Source organism: Osmerus eperlanus, chromosome 13 (genome assembly GCF_963692335.1).
Source record: "Osmerus eperlanus chromosome 13, fOsmEpe2.1, whole genome shotgun sequence".
Classification (NCBI taxonomy): Eukaryota; Metazoa; Chordata; class Actinopteri; order Osmeriformes; family Osmeridae; genus Osmerus; species Osmerus eperlanus.
Genome location: NC_085030.1, coordinates 3141786 through 3164670, shown reverse-complemented (window position 1 = coordinate 3164670; position 22885 = coordinate 3141786). Strand labels below are relative to the sequence as shown.

At 42.8% G+C, this 22885-nt stretch overlaps 2 protein-coding genes and 1 long non-coding RNA gene across 4 annotated transcripts in view; 2 read left to right on the top strand and 1 right to left on the bottom strand.

The window, feature by feature from the left end:
- gcna (germ cell nuclear acidic peptidase) overlaps nucleotides 1-22885 on the top strand; it is a 387394-nt gene that overhangs the window by 11470 nt on the left and 353039 nt on the right. The window lies entirely within an intron of this gene.
- The window catches only part of frmpd3 (FERM and PDZ domain containing 3), a 300032-nt gene that overhangs the window by 52655 nt on the left and 224492 nt on the right, over nucleotides 1-22885 (top strand). The gene's annotated exons all lie outside the window — the stretch shown is intronic.
- On the bottom strand, nucleotides 5145-6848 carry LOC134032562 (uncharacterized). Its single transcript, XR_009932034.1, has 2 exons — nucleotides 6682-6848; nucleotides 5145-5840 (listed from the first exon to the last, which is right to left on the bottom strand). It is a non-coding gene; the product is annotated as an uncharacterized LOC134032562 (long non-coding RNA).

Genomic DNA, 22885 nt, shown 5'->3' with positions numbered 1-22885 from the left:
ACTTTTACAGATGCACAATAGAGAGCATACTGACTGGTTGCATTACAGTGTGGTATGGGAGATGCACAGACAGGGACCGCAAGGTCCTACGTAGTGTGGTCAGGTTTACTGAGTTCATCCTCGGCAGGAAGCTCCCAGCCCTACAGAACACCTACCACACACAATCCTTCAGGAAAGCTGACTGTTACCACCCATGCTTCAGTCTTTTCTCCCTGTTGCCTTCTGGCAGGCAATACTGAAGCATTTGGTCTCGCACACGTAGACTGGAGAATAGTTTCTTTCCAAGGGCCATCAGGCTTCTGAATGGACACTGATACATTCTCACCACTTTCTCACTAACCACTTTACACACTGTCACTTTCATCTACTGGTTGTACTATAAGCAATATTGCACTAATTGTTACCCCACTTGTGTTTAGGTTAGTATAGGTTTATACGGTTAGTATAGGTTAATATGTGTAATACAGGTTTAGTACACTGTATTGTATATTATGTTGTTTATTTAGGAGTTTTTATTTTATTTTCTTATCATAGATGTAATCTATGTTCAGAGTACTTATATGTTATGCCAGGTTGCTTTGCGTTGTCTTGTCCTAAGAATGTCAGTGCCCAGTCTGACCTTGTGTTGTTTTGTGCATCTGACAATAAAAGACTTGAACTGGAACTCAGCTAACAATCAGACTAAATGGTAGAACAGTTGTGAAAACCAATCCTCCTGTGGACACAAAACAACTTAAAATACATGAAATGGTATTACATTTTAAAACCAGCACATACAACTCATATTCACCTCTTGTTTGTCAGGGACACGTAAAAAGGCTCTCTCTTGATAGTGACTTAGGACTCCTGCAAATTCTATTGTCCACACATTGAAAGCAGGCACAAGGACAAGTAACTTTAAATGCAAAAACATTGTTTATTAACAAAATAGTAAGATAATCAATACATTATGACAAGGTAAAAAAATCAATACAGAAACAAATGCTACCTTCAGAGCAAACAATAACAAAGGTATTTTATAAACCTATAGCGCACCTAACCTGAGCAAGTATAGGAGGCTAATCAAACTCAGTGATCGGTTTAGCTTCTCCTTTTGTTAACCCATCCTGCATACTAAAATAGCGACGACGGCTATATGAAAGAACAATTGCCTGACACATACAAATTCAAAAGGCCATCACCGGTACTTGGTGGCTGCAGTAAATAAGCCTTTGCAAGACAAGAGAATATGTAAACACAAAATTTGGGCCTCTGCACGACAGAACTCTCGGCTGAAAACATTACTAGAATGTGATGCATACAATACAAAATTAATACATATCAAACATGACATGAAAACTGGCTTAAAACTATATTTACACACAACACCATCTATGGTAATCTCTGAGTCTAATTCAGGTTTGCCAATACAGCCCAACACTAGCTAGCCGAAACAGCCACACTGAAGATGTAACTACTTTCATTATGCTAGAGCAATAAGCATAGCTAACTTACCACATAATTGCAGATGCTTGGCGTAGCGGCGTGCATCATTGCAGACGCTTGGCGTAGCGGCGTGCATCATTGCAGATGCTTGGCGTAGCGGCATGCATCATTGCAGACGCTTGGCGTAGCGGCGTGCATCATTGTATGGAAGGCCAAAAGGACAAGTATTAGGACGTCTCCGTGTGTCAACCACGCGTAATTGACGCCGACTTTGCATGCAAAGACGGCGTCCATTACGCCGACTTCCATACAAAGTCGGGGTCTTTTTCGCCTCAAATTGAACCGTGTCACAAAGCACGCGTCTAAATAAACGCGTGCTTTTTTTGAGACGTGTCTATCAAACCACACGAAATTAACGCCTGACAGCGGCGACGTAGCGGCGACGCTAGCTTTGTAAACATTGCATTTGAGCGTGTGACGTGTAGCCCGTCTGCAATGATATGGAAGGCCAAAAGGACAAGTATTAGGACGTCTCCGTGTGTCAACCACGCGTAATTGACGCCGACTTTGCATGCAAAGACGGCATCCATTACGCCGACTTCCATACAAAGTCGGCGTCTTTTTCGCCTCAAATTGAACCGTGTCACGTGACACGTTCAAAGCACGCGTTTATTTAGACGCGGGTTTTTAACGTGTCACAAAGCACGCGTCTAAATAAACGCGTGCTTTTTTGAGACGTGTCTATCAAACCACACGAAATTAACGCCTGGTTTGGCTCAATCAGCGTCTGGTTTTCCAAAATTAAAGTCTGCTTGCTTGAATCTCCGATGGGAAATTACGGCAACAATTGTAACATCTAATACGTAAGTAAAGTAGGTCTTAGAATGCTCGTGCGAGCTAGGCTACTATCAAATACAATGCTAGTTAGCTATTAGTATGAAGTTGGTGGTCACAATTGCAATACTCTATGATATAACAATTGGTGCAGAGACAAATAAATGCAGTAATATCAGGCTGGCTTGCTGTCTGTCTGGCTTGGAGCTTTGTGAACTTCCCTTGCACTGCGATTGCGTTGCCTCAGTATTGTGCGCAAATGCGCAAACTTAGTTGGTGGCAATATACAACTGTTGTTAGGCTAATCTTCAAGTCAAGTGTATTTTATTGTCATTTTCAATTGCATATGGTTGTACATAATAAAAACGAAACAGAGTTTCAAGTTCAAGTCTTTTAATGTCAGATGCACAGACCAACACAGGGTCAGACTGTGCACTGAAATTCTTAGGACAAGACAACGCAAAGCAACCTGGCATAACATGACATATAAGTACTCAGAACAAGTGTACACCTATGACAAGCTAACATATAATTAACCTCCTAAATAAATACAAAATAAACACTAAACCTATTCCCCCAGGACCATGATGCCATATAAAACAACATATAACAGTAATTGGTGCCAGTGCAAACGTATGTAGCCTACAGTTACAGGACAGTATGTTCAGTGACAGGACAATATGTACAGTGATTGGAGGTAGCAGTTATGAAGTGATAGGTTCTCGTGCCAATATATTGTGATGCCAATTTGTTGAGCGGTCATCTTCCTTGTATAGACCTAGAAAAGTGAAATACACAGCCAAGGTGACAGAAATAAAGGTTCGTCGGCTGTCCTTCACTCACACACTGTTGTCTTTATACTTAACAGATCATCTATGATGTCCCAAAGGCCCAACTCCTTCTCAGGTCACCTTCTGGCAGCAACCATGCAGCTGGATTTCACTGTGCAACCAGGCCTACCCAAGCTGCTGCTTCTGGGCCCAGGGTTGATTGTAATGGCACACTGGGACTTGCAGATGACCTGAAATACATATTTTTCTTTCTGCTGTGTAAGATGTAGGCCTACTGCTTTTAACTTGAGTCGAACGCGTCAATAGGACATTACCTGAATGACTTGTAGTGATCGGGAGGTTATGCCTGTGCTGATGATGGTATAAACCATGTTAGATTGTTGGCTCTGTGCATTGTTTGGGTCTCCTCTCTCTGTGTTCTGCTTCTGTGTCTTTGGTTCTGTTGCAGGATGGCAGGCAGGTAGAGGAGCTGTGATTGCTGCAAGGGCACACCTGTGACCTGTGCCTTGGTCCTTAATAAGCTGTGCCCTAACAAGCTGGGTCTCTCCATTACTAGCAGGAACATCAAATCTAATCTTCCTATGAACCCAATTAACACAAAATAGTGTACACTGCTAATCATCAGCTAACTAAATGGTAGGTGAATAGACAATCAAGCTTGATATGGTATAGTCATGAACTAGCACTGTTCAAAGATGTCCAACCTAAGTTCTCAATGTCAATGTCAGCAGAAAAACACGAAAGAGCAGAAACCTGCTCTTGCAATGCAGTGTTAGTCTACTAATAAAATAATTGTGATAATTTTTCAACTTTCATTTATCTTCATAGCGCCCGCTCACTAGGGATGATTTTCCATAACAAATTACTCAATGCGCCCTCTACTTTTATGAGGTGACCTGACGCTCAGGTCGTTGACCCTTTAGTGACACCATCTATATGGGTAACACAATTTTTATTATCTGGGAAATCACACCATAATCTTTTGATACATTTCCTTCTCATGTAATACACTTTCTCCTACATTCAGCCTAATAACATACTCCAAACTAACACAATGTACCATCATTAGGCTACAGTGTCTTGGTAACGGGTGAAAAATACTAGATTTGAACTGAGCTTCCATTCAGGGATACGACTGCAGATGCATTGATTACAGAGAAGTTTAAAGAATTATAATAGACATTTTCCAAGTCCATCGGTAATATCTGTAGGTTGCCACCTACACTCAGAAGCCAATGCTACTTAGAAACCCTTTTAAAATCAAACACTCTAAAAGTAAGGTTATACAATTTAATTTGATGTCTTTAATTAATTCAAATATGCCTTATGTGTTACAGTGTGTGGTGGCGTAGGACCCAAACGCAGGAGAGTAGCCAGACATTGCCTCAAACAAAGGGTTTATTCTTTTAATTGGGAAACAGACAGGGTCAGTAGCGGTCCTAGTACATATGGCGCCCTAGGCAAGATTTATCAACAGCACCCCCTCTTCATGCTGCCCTAGGCGGCTGCCTATGTCGCCTATAGGAAGGACCGGCACTGGACAGGGTACTCACGTTAAGGACAAGACAAAGACTGGACACAAAACAGGAACCTAAAATACACAGAACCAAACAAGACACAGGTGGACATGATAATACAAACAAGAACTGAAACCACTGAATGAGACACAGGTGAAGACAATGGCAGACACGGACACAGTAGGGCAGGGCAAAACCAAAAACGGGGTCACGTTTGTGGCTGTGACATTATGCCTGCCCAAAGGTGGGTGACTGTATTATCCTAGACTCCATGTACTGTTTGAACTGTACATGGGTTGTGTGTATGGGCAGTCTCAGGGTTATGCCACAGGTGTTGGCCTCTGGGTACACCCTTGGTGCTGGGGGAGGACCAGGGGGACAGGGAGCTGCTGGTGCTGGGGGAGGACCAGGGAGATGGAAAGAGGCAGAAGAATTGAATATCCAATACAGTGCCAATACACACATCTGTATAAGCCCGACATGAGGTGTGTAGCCAACCAGGGCTTGTTTAATGCTGTCATAACTTGATTCATAGGAAGATTAGATAAGAACTTCAGGAAGTGACAAGCCACGGTAATAAGGATAACAATGTATTTATTTAATAAAAAGTGCTTACAAAGAAATGGTTGGTAAATTAGAAGTGTATGGAATGGGTGTGGGATCAGTGCAAGTGTAGAGTGAAGAGAATCATTACACACTAAAAAGCAAACAGTGATGATGTTCCTGCTAGTAATGGAGAGACCCAGCTTGTTAGGGCACAGCTTATTAAGGACCAAGGCACAGGTCACAGGTGTGCCCCTGCAGCAATCACAGCTCCTCTACCTGCCTGCCATCCTGCAACAGAACCAAAGACACAGAAACAGAACACAGAGAGGAGACCCAAACAATGCACATAGAGCCAACAATCTAACATGGTTTATACCATCATCAGAACAGGCATAACCTCCCGATCACTACAAGTCATTCAGGTAATGTCCTATTGACTCATACAGCAGTGAACAGTATCCTTTCTGAAGTAGAGCAATGGCTAGTGTTTGCTGACCATGGGAGGGTTTAATAGCATTCAACTCAAGTTAAAAGCAGTAGGCCTACATCTTACACAGCATAAAGACAAATATGTATTTCAGGTCATCTGCAAGTCCCAGTGTGCCATTACAATCAACCCTGGGCCCAGCAGCAGCTTGGGTAGGCCAGGTTGCACAATGAAATCCAGCTGCATGGTTGCTGCCAGAAGGTGACCTGAGAAGGAGTTGGGCCTTTGGGACATCATGATCTGTTAAGTATAAAGACAACAGTGTGTGAATGTGAAGGACAGCCGATTAACCTTTATTTCTGTCATCTTGGCTGTGTATTTCATTTTTCTAGGTCTATACAAGGAAGATGACCGCTCAACAAATTGGCATCACAATATATTGGCACGAGAACCTATCACTTCATAACTGCTACCTCCAATCACTGTACATATTGTCCTGTCACTGAACATACTGTCCTGTAACTGTAGGCTACATACGTTTGCACTGGCACCAATTACTGTTATATGTTGTTTTATATGGCATCATGGTCCTGGGGGAATAGGTTTAGTGTTTATTTTGTATTTATTTAGGAGGTTAATTATATGTTAGCTTGTCATAGGTGTACACTTGTTCTGAGTACTTATATGTCATGTTATGCCAGGTTGCTTTGCGTTGTCTTGTCCTAAGAATTTCAGTGCACAGTCTGACCCTGTGTTGGTCTGTGCATCTGACATTAAAAGACTTGAACTTGAAACTCTGTTTCGTTTTTATTATGTACAACCATATGCAATTGAAAATGACAATAAAATACACTTGACTTGAAGATTAGCCTAACAACAGTTGTATATTGCCACCAACTAAGTTTGCGCATTTGCGCACAATACTGAGGCAACGCAATCGCAGTGCAAGGGAAGTTCACAAAGCTCCAAGCCAGACAGACAGCAAGCCAGCCTGATATTACTGCATTTATTTGTCTCTGCACCAATTGTTATATCATAGAGTATTGCAATTGTGACCACCAACTTCATACTAATAGCTAACTAGCATTGTATTTGATAGTAGCCTAGCTCGCACGAGCATTCTAAGACCTACTTTACTTACGTATTAGATGTTACAATTGTTGCCGTAATTTCCCATCGGAGATTCAAGCAAGCAGACTTTAATTTTGGAAAACCAGACGCTGATTGAGCCAAACCAGGCGTTAATTTCGTGTGGTTTGATAGACACGTCTCAAAAAAGCACGCGTTTATTTAGACGCGTGCTTTGTGACACGTTAAAAACCCGCGTCTAAATAAACGCGTGCTTTGAACGTGTCACGTGACACGGTTCAATTTGAGGCGAAAAAGACGCCGACTTTGTATGGAAGTCGGCGTAATGGATGCCGTCTTTGCATGCAAAGTCGGCGTCAATTACGCGTGGTTGACACACGGAGACGTCCTAATACTTGTCCTTTTGTCCTTCCATATCATTGCAGACGGGCTACACGTCACACGCTCAAATGCAATGTTTACAAAGCTAGCGTCGCCGCTACGTCGCCGCTATCAAAGTTCCCTCACGTACTACGTTGCCTCGTCGCCGCCATCACCCCCATTGGGAACCAATGATAAAAAGGCTGAGACGACACGCACATTGTGGGCAAAGCTAGTATACAGTGTATGCTGTTCGGGCGTGCGAGGGCACTTGTCACCCCCCATAACACGTCACACGCTAAAATGCAATGTTTACAAAGCTAGCGTCGCCGCTATCAAAGTTCCCTCACGTACTACGTCGCCGCCATCACCCCCATTGGGAACCAATGATAAAAAGGCTGAGACGACACGCACATTGTGGGCAAAGCTAGTATACATTGTATGCTGTTCGGGCGTGCGAGGGCACTTGTCACCCCCCATATATGTTTATACTTCTCATCCAACCACAATCAAATTCACTCTATCTGGATGGCGTGTTTTTTCTGGATAGTTTTTTTTGTGTGTGTGTTTTTTTTTGAACGATGACAAGCCGGAATGAAAACAAGCCGAACTGAAATTGGAGTAACGAGGCTATTTTTAAAATGTAAGGAGTAGAAAGTACAGATAACTGCGTGAAAATGTAAGGAGTAGAAGTAGAAAGTCGGCTGAAAAATAGTTACTTCAGTAAAGTATAGATACCCAACATTTCTACTTAAGTAAGGTAACAAAATATTTGTACTTTCTTACTTGACACCTCTGTCAGTGCGGGATTTTTTGCTGTGCATGAATGGCTAGTTTGATTTGGTATGAAATGGCGTAGCACCGAATGTTTGCATTTTAGATTTGAACCAGTATAGGCAACTGTACAGTGTCTGTACACCCTATTACCCTATCCTTTGTACCCTATCACCCGTCACCCTGTCCCAGAGATTGGGATAAGAAAAGTTTGATGAAACGTAATGTGTGTGCTAGTGTGTCTGTCCATTTATATTTATTGCACAATACTTTCCCTTAGCACAACTTCAGTTCACAACAACTTCCATTTACTTATCTTGTCTTATGAAATGATGCTCAATTCTGTTACTGGTCACAAGTAGATTAGCAGAACCAGATAAATCTATTTCAACCATGTAATACATTCTCTTCTGTAGGATTAACGGTGTCAATCCAATTTCAATGTAACATTTGTAATGATTGCAATTATTGTTATTACATGGAGGGGGTGGTCCATACTAATGTGAAATGGACAGGTCATTTGACAACATATGTGACTTTCACAGAATTGTAATGTTTGACTAGAGCTCTATGGAAGAAGCACCAATGTCTTATCCAGAAATAAAGGTGGTTATTCCACTCTGTATATATCTGATATGTAATTTTAATAGTAATACATAACTCAGCTTGGTTTTGCCACTCTTAGTTTGTGGATGGGAGTTGGACAAAATACAAACAAAGCGAAACAAAGACAGTGGGAGATTTAGGAAAGAGGTCAAGAGAATGGAGCAAGAGACAAAGAGAGCATTGTAGAGAATTGTTGGTAATGTTCTTTCGACACTCACTTCCTCATTACATTAGCAGAAGTGGGGTGGAGATGGGGGGGGGGCACTTTTGACGGATGGCTTAAATGGAGACTGGGAAAAAAGCGATTGATTGTAACTATTTTACAGCTTTCAATTGATGAAGGTTTATGCAACTGAATATCTTGCATAGATGTGTCAATGTGTGTGTGTGCATGTTTGTTTGTTTATGTGCACTTGTGAGTGATTGATGCCCAGCGGTGCTGGCAGCAAAGCCTGCAGGTGGCCCAACCTCTAGGTAAAGTTGAGTGCAGGAGCTGACGTCCTAAAGGACTTTAAAGATAGCTTGGTAATGGAGGGCTCTTACTGCGTCTGTTGGAGACCAGGTGGCAAATGAAAAATGGAGTTGTGTGAAAAGAAGCTGACGTAGAGATTTAAAAAAGGTTTTTAAGAAAATTAGATGGTCAATATTCCGCACAGATTCTTTTGACTAGAACTGCGAGCAAGGATTAAGCAATGTGTTACGTGCACGCCTAGTGGCAGGGTGAGAGGGAGGTTTAGATTCCTTTCTTTTAAATATAACACTTTAGTGGCGCGGCGGCCTTGCACATGGTGGTGATTGGAAAGGGGAGTGGAACGGTGTCCTGATTGGGGCCCAGGTAATTAAGGGGAGGAGTTTATTATTTTTGAACTCCCGGATGGCAGAAAGATTGGGGGAACCTCCGAGTTGTTGGAAGAGAACGTCACCCTCGATGCCGACCGGTTGTCCCCCTGGGTTTCTGTTTCCCCACTCCTGCTGATCCGTCTTTCTGTTGCACACGCCGGGCTTAATGTACAGACCATCTACAGTCGTATGCAAAAGTTTAGGCACCCCTCTGAGGCTGCTAATTTACTGTCTTCACCAAAAAAGATCAATATAATATTGTAATATTACTTTTCTAGTTAACACTGAGTGCTGGGGTGTTTTCCAGACAAAGATATTTGGTGTAGCAGTATTTATTTGTGTGAAATTAAATCAAATGTGAAAAATAGGCTGTGCAAAAGTTTGGGCACCCTAATCATTTATTTGATTTGAATACCTCTGCCTACTATATGCTGATTAACTGCAACACATAATTAGTCTGATTAACTCGTTAAGCCTTCAATTACATAGAAAGGTGCATTCAATCATTATAAAGGGTATTTAAGTTAGCCAATTGCAAGTTGTGCTTCTCTTTGATTCTCCTCTGAACAGTGGCAAAATGGGGGCATCAAAACAGCTTTCGAATGATCTAAAAACAAAGATTGTTCAGCAGTATGGTTTAGGGGAAGGCTACAAAAAGTTATCCCAGAGGTTTCAGCTATCAGTTTCCAATGTGAGGAATGTCATTAAGAAATGGAAGGCAACAGGCATAGTTCTTGTTAAGGCCAGAAGTGGCAGGCCAGGAAAAATAACAAAGAGGCAAAGGCGAAGAATGGTCAGAATGGTCAAGGACAACCCTCAGACCACCTCCAAAGACCTGCAAGGTCATCTTGCTGCAGATGGTGTCACTGTGCATTGCTCGACCATTCAGCGCACATTGCACAGAGAACAGCTGTATGGGAGAGTGATGCGGAAGAAGCCTTTTCTGCACACGCGCCACAAATAGGCTTGCTTGAGGTTTGCCAAACTACATTTGAACAAGCCAGGCTCATTTTGGAACAAAGTGCTGTGGACTGATGAGACAAAGATTATTTGGTCACAACAAGAGGCATTACGCATGGAGGCAAAAGAACACAGCATTCCTAGAAAAACACTTGCTGCCCACAGTAAAATTTGGTGGGGGGTCCATCATGCTGTGGGGCTGTGTGGTTAGTGCAGGAACTGGGAATCTAGTTAAAGTTGAGGGTCGCATGGATTCAATTCAGTACCAGCAAATTCTGGACAATAATGTTCAAGAATCTGTAACAAAGCTGAGGTTACGGTGGAGTTGGGTGTTCCAGCAGGACAACGACCCGAAACATTGCTCCAAATCCACTAAGGCATTTATGCAGAGGAACAACTACAATGTTCTGGAATGGCCATCCCAGTCCCCAGACTTGAATATAATTGAAAATCTATGGGGTGACTTGAAGCGGGCTGTCCATGCTAGGCACCCAACAAACCTTACTGAACTGGAGATGTATTGTAAGGAAGAATGGTCCAAATTACCTCAATCCAGAATCCAGAGGCTATAAGAAGCGTCTAGAGGCTGTTATTTTTGCAAAAGGAGGCTCTATTAAATATTGATGTGATTTTTCTGTTGGGGTGCCCAAATTTATGCACGTGTCTAATTCTCTTATGATGCGTATGGCATATTTTCTGTTTATCAAATAAACCTTATTTCACTGCTAAAATATTACTGTCCATGACATATGTGTATATATATGACAAAGACGTTCCTCATCCACATTTAGTCATTTAGCAGACGCTCTTATCCAGAGCGTCATCCAAACGCCCAACAATTTATAGATGAAAGTAATGGAGATTATCAGGGGTGCCCAAACTTTTGCATACGACTGTATATAAACTGATCAACTCTACCAACCGCGAGCGAGCTGTCCGCCGAACTGAACGGCGGCTTGGGCTGTCCTGGAGACGGGGGTGGGAGTCTACATGGCTGGGGTGAGTGTTCCAAGTTCTCCTTTCACTCTTCACCGGTCTGGGCCCACCGCGGTTAGCTGTATCCTCGGTTTCAATCGACTAGCCTACCCCCTAGACAACGACGACCGTAACAAGTGGCTGTCAGTGTATCTTAGTCTGAGGTCTCAAGACCACCTGAGCAATGCAACATCAGGATCAAGTACCTCAGTCGGAGTTTGGCGGGATGGAAACAGGAATTTTGCCAAATGGTCCCTATATACCCATGCTGTGGCTGCAAATCCATTGTTTGGTAATTTAACTCTTCATCAAGTTGCCTACAGCCCCTCAATGTCTCTTCTGTAATATCCAAGTGGCATTCATTACGTATGGCAATATTCAGCAGAACACAACTTAAAACAAAGGAAGCATAGGATTGTAATCCTCTAGCCTGGTCCTAACCAGATTCTCGTGCATTTCATTTGTACAGAGGGTCTGGGATCGCTCCATTGACAAGCGTTGACTTCCTTGTAGGTGGGTACTCTGTTGAAGTTTAAAACTATTGGATCTGCCCAGAGCCATTCTGGATCTGCCATAACCAATCGCTAGCGTTCGCCTTAGCCAACTTCTTCATCACTATTGTAATGGAGCTAGCTGCCGTAGCTGGAAAATCAAACTGTTCCCGAACCCCGTGGGGAGGAGGCCACAACATCATGGCCACCAACAAAACTCAGCAAAGATTGTTCTTGCTCCGGCTTTAACTTCTGGATATTCGGCAGCGTTGCCACAATGGACCAAATGGCTTCGCTCGCCTCTTTCTCCGCCGCCATTACTGAACTACAACTCAAACTAGCGCACAACATCAACGTCATCGTTCTCAGCCACTTCCTCTGTTCGCTGATTGGACCGCCAACAATGTGACTGGCAAAAACCGACTAATATACCGAAAGCCCAGACCTAGTACAGAAGCAAAATTAAAATTGAGCGGAAGTACATTGGAGGGCAGAGCCAGGCTAGTAATCCTCCTCAATTAGATAGGTATTTTCATGCACCCAAATAAAACGTTGGCAGTGCTGATTGAATGTGTATTGTCTCAGATAGGGACTATGTCCAGTATGGTGTGATGAGCCAGGGGCCGGTTGCACAAAAAACCTTAGGTTAAGATTTTCCTTAAAGTCAGAGTTAAGGTTTCCTTAAAATATAATCGGTTGCACAAAGCACCCTTAACTCTTTTCCTTAAGGTTTCCTTAAATGTTTCCTTAAGTATTTAAGGTTTTCTCCTTATCTTGGTCTTATACTTAAGGATTCCCTTAAAGTTTGTTAAAGCGTTGCACGAAAGCCCTTAGCAAACAAAGTAAGGAAGAAAACTTAAAGTACCTCTGACTTATTCTTAACATTTACATTTATGCATTTAGCAGACGCTTTTATCCAAAGCGACTTCCAAGAGAGAGCTTTACAAAAGAGCATAGGTCACTGATCATAACAACGAGATGGCCCCAAACATTGCGAGCAGCCAAAACATGAAGCATACATTGTGGAAAACCAAATAAGTGCCAAAGGGAAGAACCATGAGAGCATGCAGTTAAACAAGTTACAATTGAACAACATGAAATTCCCCACAAGAGTGCAAGAGTGTACCTGTAGAAAAAAAAATCAACAGTAAAATATTTCACAGCGAGTACAAGAATTTGAAACCGTTACAACTAACCAACAAGAGCAACAAGTCTCTCAATACAAGTCATTGTGATCCTGGAGGAAACTAACATCAGGTCCAGCCAAGCATTCCTAAGTGCCGTTGTACTCCCGGAACAAGTGCGTTTTGAGCCTTTTCTTGAAGGTGGGGAGACAGTCAGTGTCCCTGATGGAGGTGGGGAGTTGATTCCACCATTGGGGGGCCAGACAGGAGAAGAGCTTGTGTTGGGACCGGGCGCTCTTGAGCGGTAGGACCACCAGACGGTTGTCAGAAGAAGACCGTAGGTGGCGGGGGGGGTGTAAGGCTGGAGGAGAGACTTGATGTAGTCGGGTGCAGTCCCGTTCCCCGCTCGGAAGGTCAGTACCAGAATCTTGAATCTGATACGGGCCGTGATGGGAAGCGAGTGGAGGGAGATGAGGAGCGGGGTAACATGGGAGTGTCTGGGTAGATTGAAGACCAGACAGGCCGCCGCGTTCTTAAGAGGGCGGGTTGCGCATGCTGGGAGACCGGCGAGCAGCGAGTTGCAGTAGTCCAACTTTGAGAGGTCAAGTGCTTGGACGAGCAGCTTGGTGGAATGCTCAGACAGGTATCTCCTGATCTTCCGGATGTTGTAGAGGGTGAATCTACACGACCGGGAGACCGCAGCAATGTGGGCTGTGAGGGAGAGCTCGTCATCCATGGTCACCCCGAGGTTCCTGGCAGAGGATGAAGGGGTCACCGTCACCGATCCCAGGGTGACTGAGAGATCGTGGGAGATGGAGGGTTTGGCCGGGATGATGAGGAGTTCTGTTTTGGCGAGGTTCAGCTTGAGGTGGTGCTCGGTCATCCAGGCGGAGATGTCTGTGAGGCAGGCCTCGATCCTAGCTGAGATCCCCGGATCAGTCGGGGGGAACGACAGGTACAGCTGCGTGTTGTCAGCATAGCAGTGGTAGGAAAAGCCATGGGAGGTGATGATTGGTCCAAGTGAGGTGGTGTAGAGGGAGAAGAGGAGGGGTCCAAGGACGGAGCCCTGTGGGACACCAGTGGAGAGCTGGCGGGGGCCTGACACTTTGCCTCCCCAGGAGACCATTAGGATCTTCCCGACAAGTAGGATGAGATCCACTGAAGTGCAGTGCCAGTGATGCCCATCTCAGAAAGTCTGGCCAGCAGGATTTGATGGTTAACCGTATCAAACGCTGCAGAAAGGTCCAGCAGAATGATGACGGATGACCTCAAAGCCGCTCTGGCAGACTGGAGGGCAGTGATGACTGACAGGAGGGCAGTTTCTGTGGAGTGGCCAATCTTGAAGCCCGATTGGTTGGGGTCAAGCAGGTTGTTCTGAGAGAGGAAGTTTGACAGTTGGTTAGAAACAGAAACAGAGTCAGGATGTTGAAGAAGGATGAAACACCTCTACCTTTCTCCATCCAGACAGATGCCTCCAACAAAGGCAACAGAAAGATGTTCCCAGTGGCAGTCCAATTCTTCACACCAGAATGTGGTGAATAAGATGATCGACTTTGTCGAAAATCCAGATGAATCAGCAGTGGGGATCGTGGGGTGTCTGCTGGACTCGTTGGAAGCTGTTGGCTTGAAAATAGAGCAAGTTTCTGCTTTCAGCGCAGACAACGCAAATGTGAACTTTGGGGTCCACAACTCTGTCTATACAATGTTGAAACAACAAAATAACCACTTACTTCAGGGTAACTGCCATGCACACATTGTCCACAATACGCTCAAGCATGCTCTTGACAACCTAAGTGTAGATGTAGAAAATGTGGTTCTTAACCCTTGTGCTGCCTTCGGGTCACATGACCCAAAGGTTCATAATGAACCATCATTGTGTTTACCCAATTTTACCCAATACAAAAACAAATTAAAATAATTTTCTTTTAACCTTTGCAATGTGGGGGGTCTGAGACAGCCCAACGGTTAAAATAAAATGCTTCACTTTGTTTTTGTATGCGGTAAAGTTGTCGCAATACGACGGTGGGTCACAATGACTGATGGGTCAGAATGACCCGAAGATAACACAAGGGTTAAAGTTTACAGCTTCTTCTCCATATCTGCAAAAAGAAGAGAGGCTTTAAAGGAGTTTTGTGAGTTCTGTGACCTTGAGTTCAGAAAAGTCCTGCGGCATGTCACTACCAGATGGCTGTCCCTCAACCCTGCCATCTCACGACTCCTGCAAAGCTGGTCGGCATTGAAGTCCTTCTTCATAAGCCTTGGAGATGAGTGCCCCAAAAAAATCAGGACTTTGTTGAAGCTCACCACTGAGTCCGGAGTACAGGAGAATGATGGCGATGTTGTGGAGGTATATCTCCTCTTCTGCAACAACATTCTCTCTTTGAAGAGGTTGTCAAGAAGCTTGAGACCAGTGCTACTACATGTAAGTAAGACTTTATTTATATAGCACATTTCATACAAGAATTGCAGCTCAAGGTGCTTTACATAAAATCAATAAAAACAATAATACAAGTGATAAACAATTCAAACAAAAATAAAAATCCCAATAAGATCTCTGTTCAAGAGAGAAACCAACTTTAAACATGCATCTTAAAAGTAACAATAATATAATTAATAAAAGTAGGAAAACCCTTTTGAGATAAAATTATTTAAATGCTTCGGTAAAAAGGTAGATTTTAAGCTGTCTTTTAAAAATTTCTAGAGTGTTTGCTTCCCTAATATTTATGGGTAATTTGTTCCATAGTTTTGGGGCGTAATTGACAAAGGCCGAATCACCAATCTTCTTATGACTGCTTCTGGTGACCTCTAATGGGCCTGCATTTGATGATCGCAGTGTTCTACCTGGTGTGTAGTTTATAAAGGAGTTAGCAATGTAGCTAGGTCCTTGTCCGTGTAGAGCTTTGTATGTGAGGAAAAGGACCTTAAAGTCAATTCTGAAGGTAACAGGGAGCCAGTGTAAAGTAGCTAGGACAGGACTAATGTGTTCTCTCCTTTTAGTTTTGGTTAATAATCTACCTGCAGAATTTTGAATGAGCTGTAGTCTTTCAGTGGTTTTCTTGGGAATACCAGTGAAAAGTGCGTTACAGTAGTCCAGCCGGCTGGATATAAAAGCATGAATTAACTTCTCTGCATCATTTTGGTTTATGAATGGTCGTACCTTTGCTATATTCCTCAGGTGAAAGAAAGCTGTTTTGGTCACTTTATTAATGTGAGAGTTGAAATTCAAATCTGAGTCCAGGATTACACCGAGACTCGTCACCTCTGGTTTAAGACAGGGGGTTAAACCTCCAAGATTCTTAATAAGCATCTCTCTTTTGGATTTGGGGCCACATAGTAGGACTTCGGTTTTGTCTTCATTTAATTTAATAAAGTTAGCGTTCATCCATTTGTTTATTGCCAACAGGCAGTTGGTAATGGAATTGATGGCCGTTGCATCGTTGGGTTCAGTGGATATATATAGTTGTGTGTCATCCGCATAGCTATGGAAATCTATGTTATGTTCTCTGATTATTTCGCCGAGTGGTAACATATAAAGAGAAAAAAGTAATGGACCTAAGCAGCTTCCTTGAGCAACCCCGTAGCAGTTCTCATGTTTCTTGGACCTATGGTCACCTAAACTAACATAAAACTTCCTTCCTGTGATCTATGATTTCATCCAGTTCAATACACTATCCGTGAACCCAATAAGCTTTTCCAGTCTATTGATTAGGATGTCGTGATCAATTGTATCAAATGCTGCACTGAGATCTAACAGGATAAGGATAGAGACTTTATTTGCATCAGAGTTTAGTCTGAGGTCGCTAATTATTTTGGTGAGAGCAGTTTCAGTACTGTGATATTTCCTGAAACCTGACTGCGAGACTTCCAGGATGTTATTTTCTTCAAGAAAAGAATTTAATTGGACTAAAACTATCTTTTCCAGTACTTTACTAATAAATGGAAGGTTTGATATTGGTCTGTAATTTGCAAGTAGACTGTTATTTATTTGCAATTTGGGTTTCTTTAATAGGGGCTTTACAACAGCTGTTTTGAAGGCATCTGGGAAAACGCCAGTTCTAAGGGATGTGTTTATAATCTCTAGCACCGGACCTGAGACACTATCAAACACTCGCTTAAAGAATGTTGTGGGTATAGGATCAATATCTGAGGTTGTGGAGTTAGATTAGCTGACAATTTTGGAAAGTTCACTAAGTGTGATACAGGTAAATGTGCTCATGGTTATGTTGCAGAATCTACTGATGTCAGTTTCGACCCCACTATTAATAATACTAGCTCTGATCAAAGTTATTTTGTTCTTGAAGAACAAAGCAAGCTCTTCACATTTAACTACTGAGGATGGAGGTGGAGCAGGGACAGTGTTTAGCAGCTGGTCAATGGTGGAGAAAAGAACTCTGGAATTTCTGGCATTTTCTGTAATAATGTTGGAGAAATATTCTCTCCTTGCTACATGGATGGTTTTGTTATAGGTGGTTAGTGTATCTTTATAGATATTGTAGTGGATAGTGATCTTTGTTTTCCTCCATTTTCTCTCTGCTGCACGGCATTTTCTTTTTGTTTCACTAACATTTTTATTTCTCAGCCATGGGGAGGTTCTGCTTGTGCACTTCTTTTTGGTTTTCAGTGGTGCAACAGAGTCTAACACAGATAATAGTGCATCATTGAGGTTCTCTAGCATTTCATTCAGAGAGCAATCATGGTTAGTCGGCTCATATAGAGCAAATTGTTCAGAAAATTTCATCATAGCTGTATCGTCTAAATATCTTCTATGGACTAAGAATTCTTTTTTGGTTTTTGTTAGGATAATTTCCACATTAAAAAGTATATAATGATGGTCTGAGAGGGGTAGATCAGTTATTGAAATATTATTGATATTTAGTCCAGTTGTTATCACTAGATCTAGTGTGTTTCCGTGTCGGTGTGTTGGGTCTGTTATGTGTTGAGTTAGATTGAAACTGTCAAGGAGATTTAAGAGCTCAATAGTTCTTGGGTCTGCTTTTTTATTTACTTGGATATTTAAGTCTCTGTTTAAAACTACTTTGTCATATCTAGTGACACATAGTGATAATAGTTCAGAGAATTCTTGTATGAATATTGGCGAGTGCTTGGGTGGCCGATATATAATAACAAAAAGTATTGATTCGGTTTTGAGCTCTATAGCAAGATATTCATATGATGTGAATTCACCTAGCTCAGTGATTTTGAACAACAGTTTAGAGGAGAAAATAGCTGCGACTCCTCCACCCTTTTTTGATTTCCTAGAAACTTGGTGAAAGCTGTAATCGGGCGGACACGCTTCTATCAAAGTTGCTGTTGCCGTGTCATTGTTTAGCCAGGTTTCTGTTAGACAGATGCAGTCTAAGTTGTTTTCTTTGACCAGATCATTAACTAGAAATGTTTTGTTATTTAGTGATCTAACATTTAGAAGGGCCAGTTTCATCTGTGGGGTATTAACAGATAAAACAGGGGTAGATAAATCTGTTGGAAGAATATGGATAGTTCTGTGACTTCTAACACTAGTTTCAGGTTTGTAACCATGCATTTTACCATGCCATTTTCTGTTTGTGATGATGACCGGTATGTCCAATGAAATAGCATGGTGGCTGTCCTAGCGTAGCTTTTCTTTGGGAAAGTCTCTGTCACTGAGCTGTTCCATCACAAGGGAATTCATCCGGGGGGTGCAGATCTGTGCAGGGCCCATGTCCTTGCAGGAGGCTGTTTGAATGTTCTGTTCTGTTCCATGGGAGGTTGTTTGGGATGCGTCAGTCAGCTTAGACACAACAGGGATAGGGAGAGAAGCTTGATTTGTGGTCAGGAGCACGTGATTGATATTTGCTGTTAGTAGTCGAGATCCTCTACGGTTTGGGTGGAGTCCGTCAGCTTGAAAACGGTCTGCACAGTTCCAGAACACATTGAAGTTGTCGATAAATCTCAGTTTGTGTGTCAGACAGACAGATGCCAACCATGTGTTGAAAGATAGTAGTCGACTGAAGGCTTCTTTTCCTCTGCAAAAGCATGCAATCGGTCCACTGATGAATACATCTTGATATCTGTTGAGTGTGTTCAGTAGCTGGGTGAAATGTTTTTTAAGTATCTCAGTGCCAGTTTTCTTGTGTAGGATATCAAACGAGCCAGTGTGGATGATAATCTTAGGGTTGTTTGGTTTATTGTTGAGGATTGTTTGTACCTCTGACGACAGTTCCTCGACAGATGTGTTGCTAAGACAAATATTTTCTGTCTTTGCCAGTTTAACATGTGCTGTCATGGCATCTCCAATCAAGATAGTGGCCATATGTGGTGTTGTGTTTGCCTTGTCATTAGCTGCGGGGCCAGTTCTTATCTTATTTGGGTTAGCAATGATAGGACCTTGTGCTAGGCCAAGGTTAGACACTGCGTTAGTGCTAGCAGTAGATTCTATAGTGCTAGCAGTGTTAGCTCCTCTAAGTGTTGATGGGCTGTGGGTAGTCTTAGCATACCTTGGATCTTGATAATCCTGTGATATTGTTGTCTGATTAGGCTTGATAGGGGGTCAAACAGCGCCCCGAGTGGTCCGAGAGGGGCTGGAAGTGAAATGGGGGACTCCCGGTCGCAGCAGACGATGATGTGTTGGATTTGCATGTGTGTAGTAGCTACCGTCATGGTGTGTCGGCGATCTGGGCCCTTCATGTTTGTTAGCTGTGTGGCTAGCACTCCTGTGCCTCTTCGCCTTGGATTCCACACACAAGGGAGAGAAAGTTCCCAGTGGTTCGAAACTGTTTCTGAGTGTGACAGGAGGAGAGGTGATGCGGGAAGAGTTTCTGCCTCGCTTTTTTTGCTGTTTATCCTTGGTGACAGTCCCATCTCTGATGAAGGTAGAAGCGGCGCTAGGCCTCTTTGGTTTAGCGCCGAGAGCAGGCCATGACTCATCCGGTCCAACGGCCGGTGGAGAGAAAGCTGATTCCAAGGGTGGCTCATTGGCAGGTAGCTTAGCCTCCGGGCTAGGAAGCATGGAATCTATAAAGTCTTCGGTCTCTCTGATATCTAAGAGGGTTCTGACTCTTAGCTCCAGTTCGACTATCCTCTGAGTAAGTTGTTTGCAGTCATTACAAGCCATAGTTCTACAGGGAACAAGCTTAAGTTTGCTTGCCTGTGGTCAGTCTTGGAGGGCAGCCCAAAATACTTCTGTTCTCCTTGGGCTTCAGTCCTCTTAGGTTGTTCCTTTTTGTAGTATTTGATTTTGAGTAATATCTTCAAAAACTATCCAAATGATTGAAACTTCAGAGCATTTCTCCGTGAATAACTAGACAATACGATAGAAGCCAAGCAGGGAAGCAAGCAGGGAAGGTCAGGGGGAGGAGAGGGAAAGAAAATGCGACTGCCTTCGTTGAGAGCGTAATCCAGAGTTTGTGTAGAGCTGTATCCAATCATGCATTCATTCAATGCCAAACTAAGGCAGAGGCGGGATGACCAGTTCTATGGTTACCTCACAAAAACAAAGCTGCAACGTCTCTCTCCAGTTGATGCAGGCAAGGCAAGGGAGGAGTTCACTGCATTCATCAACACTGCCCTCAGCTACATCGAGAAATGGTTCGACTTCTCTGACAGCAATTGGCTTCACTGTCTTCTACCCCTCTCTCCATGGCAAGCTCACCTTCAATGACCTGGAGAAGATCTGTGAGAAGCTTCACCTCATGGCCAGAGTGAACATGGACGACCTCTACGATGAGTGCACCACACTGAACATCGTTGTGGAGAAGTTCCTTGAGGGGGATCAATGGAACAATAAATGTTTGGTAGGCAAGTGGATGGCTGGATTTCAGGCAGCTGTTCTCCCAAATATGCTCAACATAGTCTCATATGTTCTGAGCATACCAGCCTTCACAGGGTTTGTGGAGAGAATATTCTCCAAGATGAACAGCAAGTGGAGTGACGCACAGAACCGGTGCTCGGTGGATCTCATGAAGTGTGAGCTACTCGTCTCAGTGAACTTCGACCTGTCTTGCAACGAATTCCACACAGTGGTTTTAAAGGACAAGGCATTGCTTCAGGCAGCAAGGAGCAACAACAAGTACACGTGGAAAAAAAGGTAGAGAGGGTGGGGGATAGGGTAGGTTATGGTTAGAACTAGTATTTACACCAACATAATGATACAGTAATGCTGGGGGTAGAACGGGAATGATTTACACAAGTTCGAGTGTTATTGGTTAATTGGGGGAGATGTCTAGCCTGGTTTGGGAATAGGTGGAAAGATTGAAAGGGGTGGGACCAAGGGATAGGAAAGGGAGGGGAGGGTTAAACTATGCGGGCTTTTGAACCTGACGAGTAGGCAGACAGTTGGGTTTGGTTCTGAACGGGTCTCACCAACCTGGTTATTTGTTTTGGCGGACATCTCAACCCCGGGGTAGCTGTCGTGTCCGCACAAGGAAATATATCTGGGCTCTTGAGCTATCAAACTGACAATGTGATCCCTGCCTCTTCTGTCCTGAGTTCTGTCTGTTTCCCCTGCACGCTACAATACTTACATACTGATATGTAATGTACAAAATTCTTGTGTTTCTGTACAAAAAACGAAACATACTTGCACGATTACAACTTGGCATTATTATATCAAGCCATATTTAACGCGACCGTAAACGTCCAGTGCAGTTACAAACCCAGTATGATGAATTAGATAACTAGCTAACCATTAATTCCAACAGTATGCAACACAGTATTTTTTAAACTCAATGTGGCATATAGCTACTAAGAACACTTAATACATAACATTTAACTTACTGATTGGATGCATGCAAACATTTAACTAAACAGACACATTGAATACGGTAAACCAAAATAAGAAGTCCCACGTGTAGCACGGTCGATGATGATTGTAATGACTTGGCATTCTAATAACTGCCTCGATCTCTTAAAGGAGCCCTGCTCTTTTAACAATTGTTCTGATCGGCTTGACAGCAAAAAATATTCTGAACTTAATGCATTTATCTTCACAACTAATTGTATTGTTAATTTAATTTCACAAATAAATTAAATATCCATCATAGTGGTCTTTGGTGGTCTACCAGGTCATTTGCTATTTCTGAGTTTATCAATGGTTTATTGCTTCTTCCAACCTAAATAGTTAATTTTGACAGACCAAACATATTGCACATGTCCAGGATCTGATGTTTTAATCCTTAAAGCCCCCACAAAAAATCAAAAAAATACTTTACTGTGATTCATATTTTGTTCAACAGTAGACTTCCAGTATAGGATTCAGTATAGGATTGTGAAAGAAAACTCTTCAAACTGCACAGATGCCAGTTTAGTTATGTTTAGTCATAACTAAACTGGGGGTCAGATGGCTGAGCGGTTAGGGCGTTGGGCTATTAATCAGAAGGTTGTTGGTTCGATTCCAGGCTGTGCAAATTGACGTTGTGTCCTTAGGCAAAGCACTTCACCCTACTTACTCGGGGGGAATGTCCCTGTACTTACTGTAAGCCGCTCTGGTTAAGAGTGTCTGCTAAATGTAAATGTAGTCAAGATCAAACATTTTAAGGCACATAAATGTAAGAAAAACAACATTTTCCATTTAGGGCATCTTAAATATAATAGATGCAGCTCTGCATTAATTGTATGTTTAGAGTGGCAGAGGAATTTAAGTTGATGCATAAAAACCACAATTTGGTTAAGAAAACAATCACCAGAATGCAGGAAATGAAGTATTTAACACCCAAAATCTCCTGGGGGACAACCGCCGCTTAAATATTTCCCCCCAACATTGGCCACTGCCAAGGTGTCCCTTATTTGACCACATTGGAGGTGGCAACCCTATGTGACAGTGTGTTTAACAACAAGACTAGCCAGCTATCGAGCCATGTCATTGTCCCCAAATAAAATCAAGATTTTTAAGAAGAAAATAATCGGCCATGTGTAGAGTTGCTGCTACTGTCGTGTTGGCCGCAGCCTGTCTGAAGTAGATTGACTAGCGAGGTGAATAGCGAATGGGATGTGAGATGAGCGGTTACGTGAAACTGACACATTACATTCAAAAAAGTAACATTTTTCAAATAGGTTACACCCACCTTGAAAGTCAGCAGACATTTTGTTAAGTCTGTAGATCAACCCTTAAAATGCATCTGATAATCTACAGACAGTTAATTGAATGTATGGT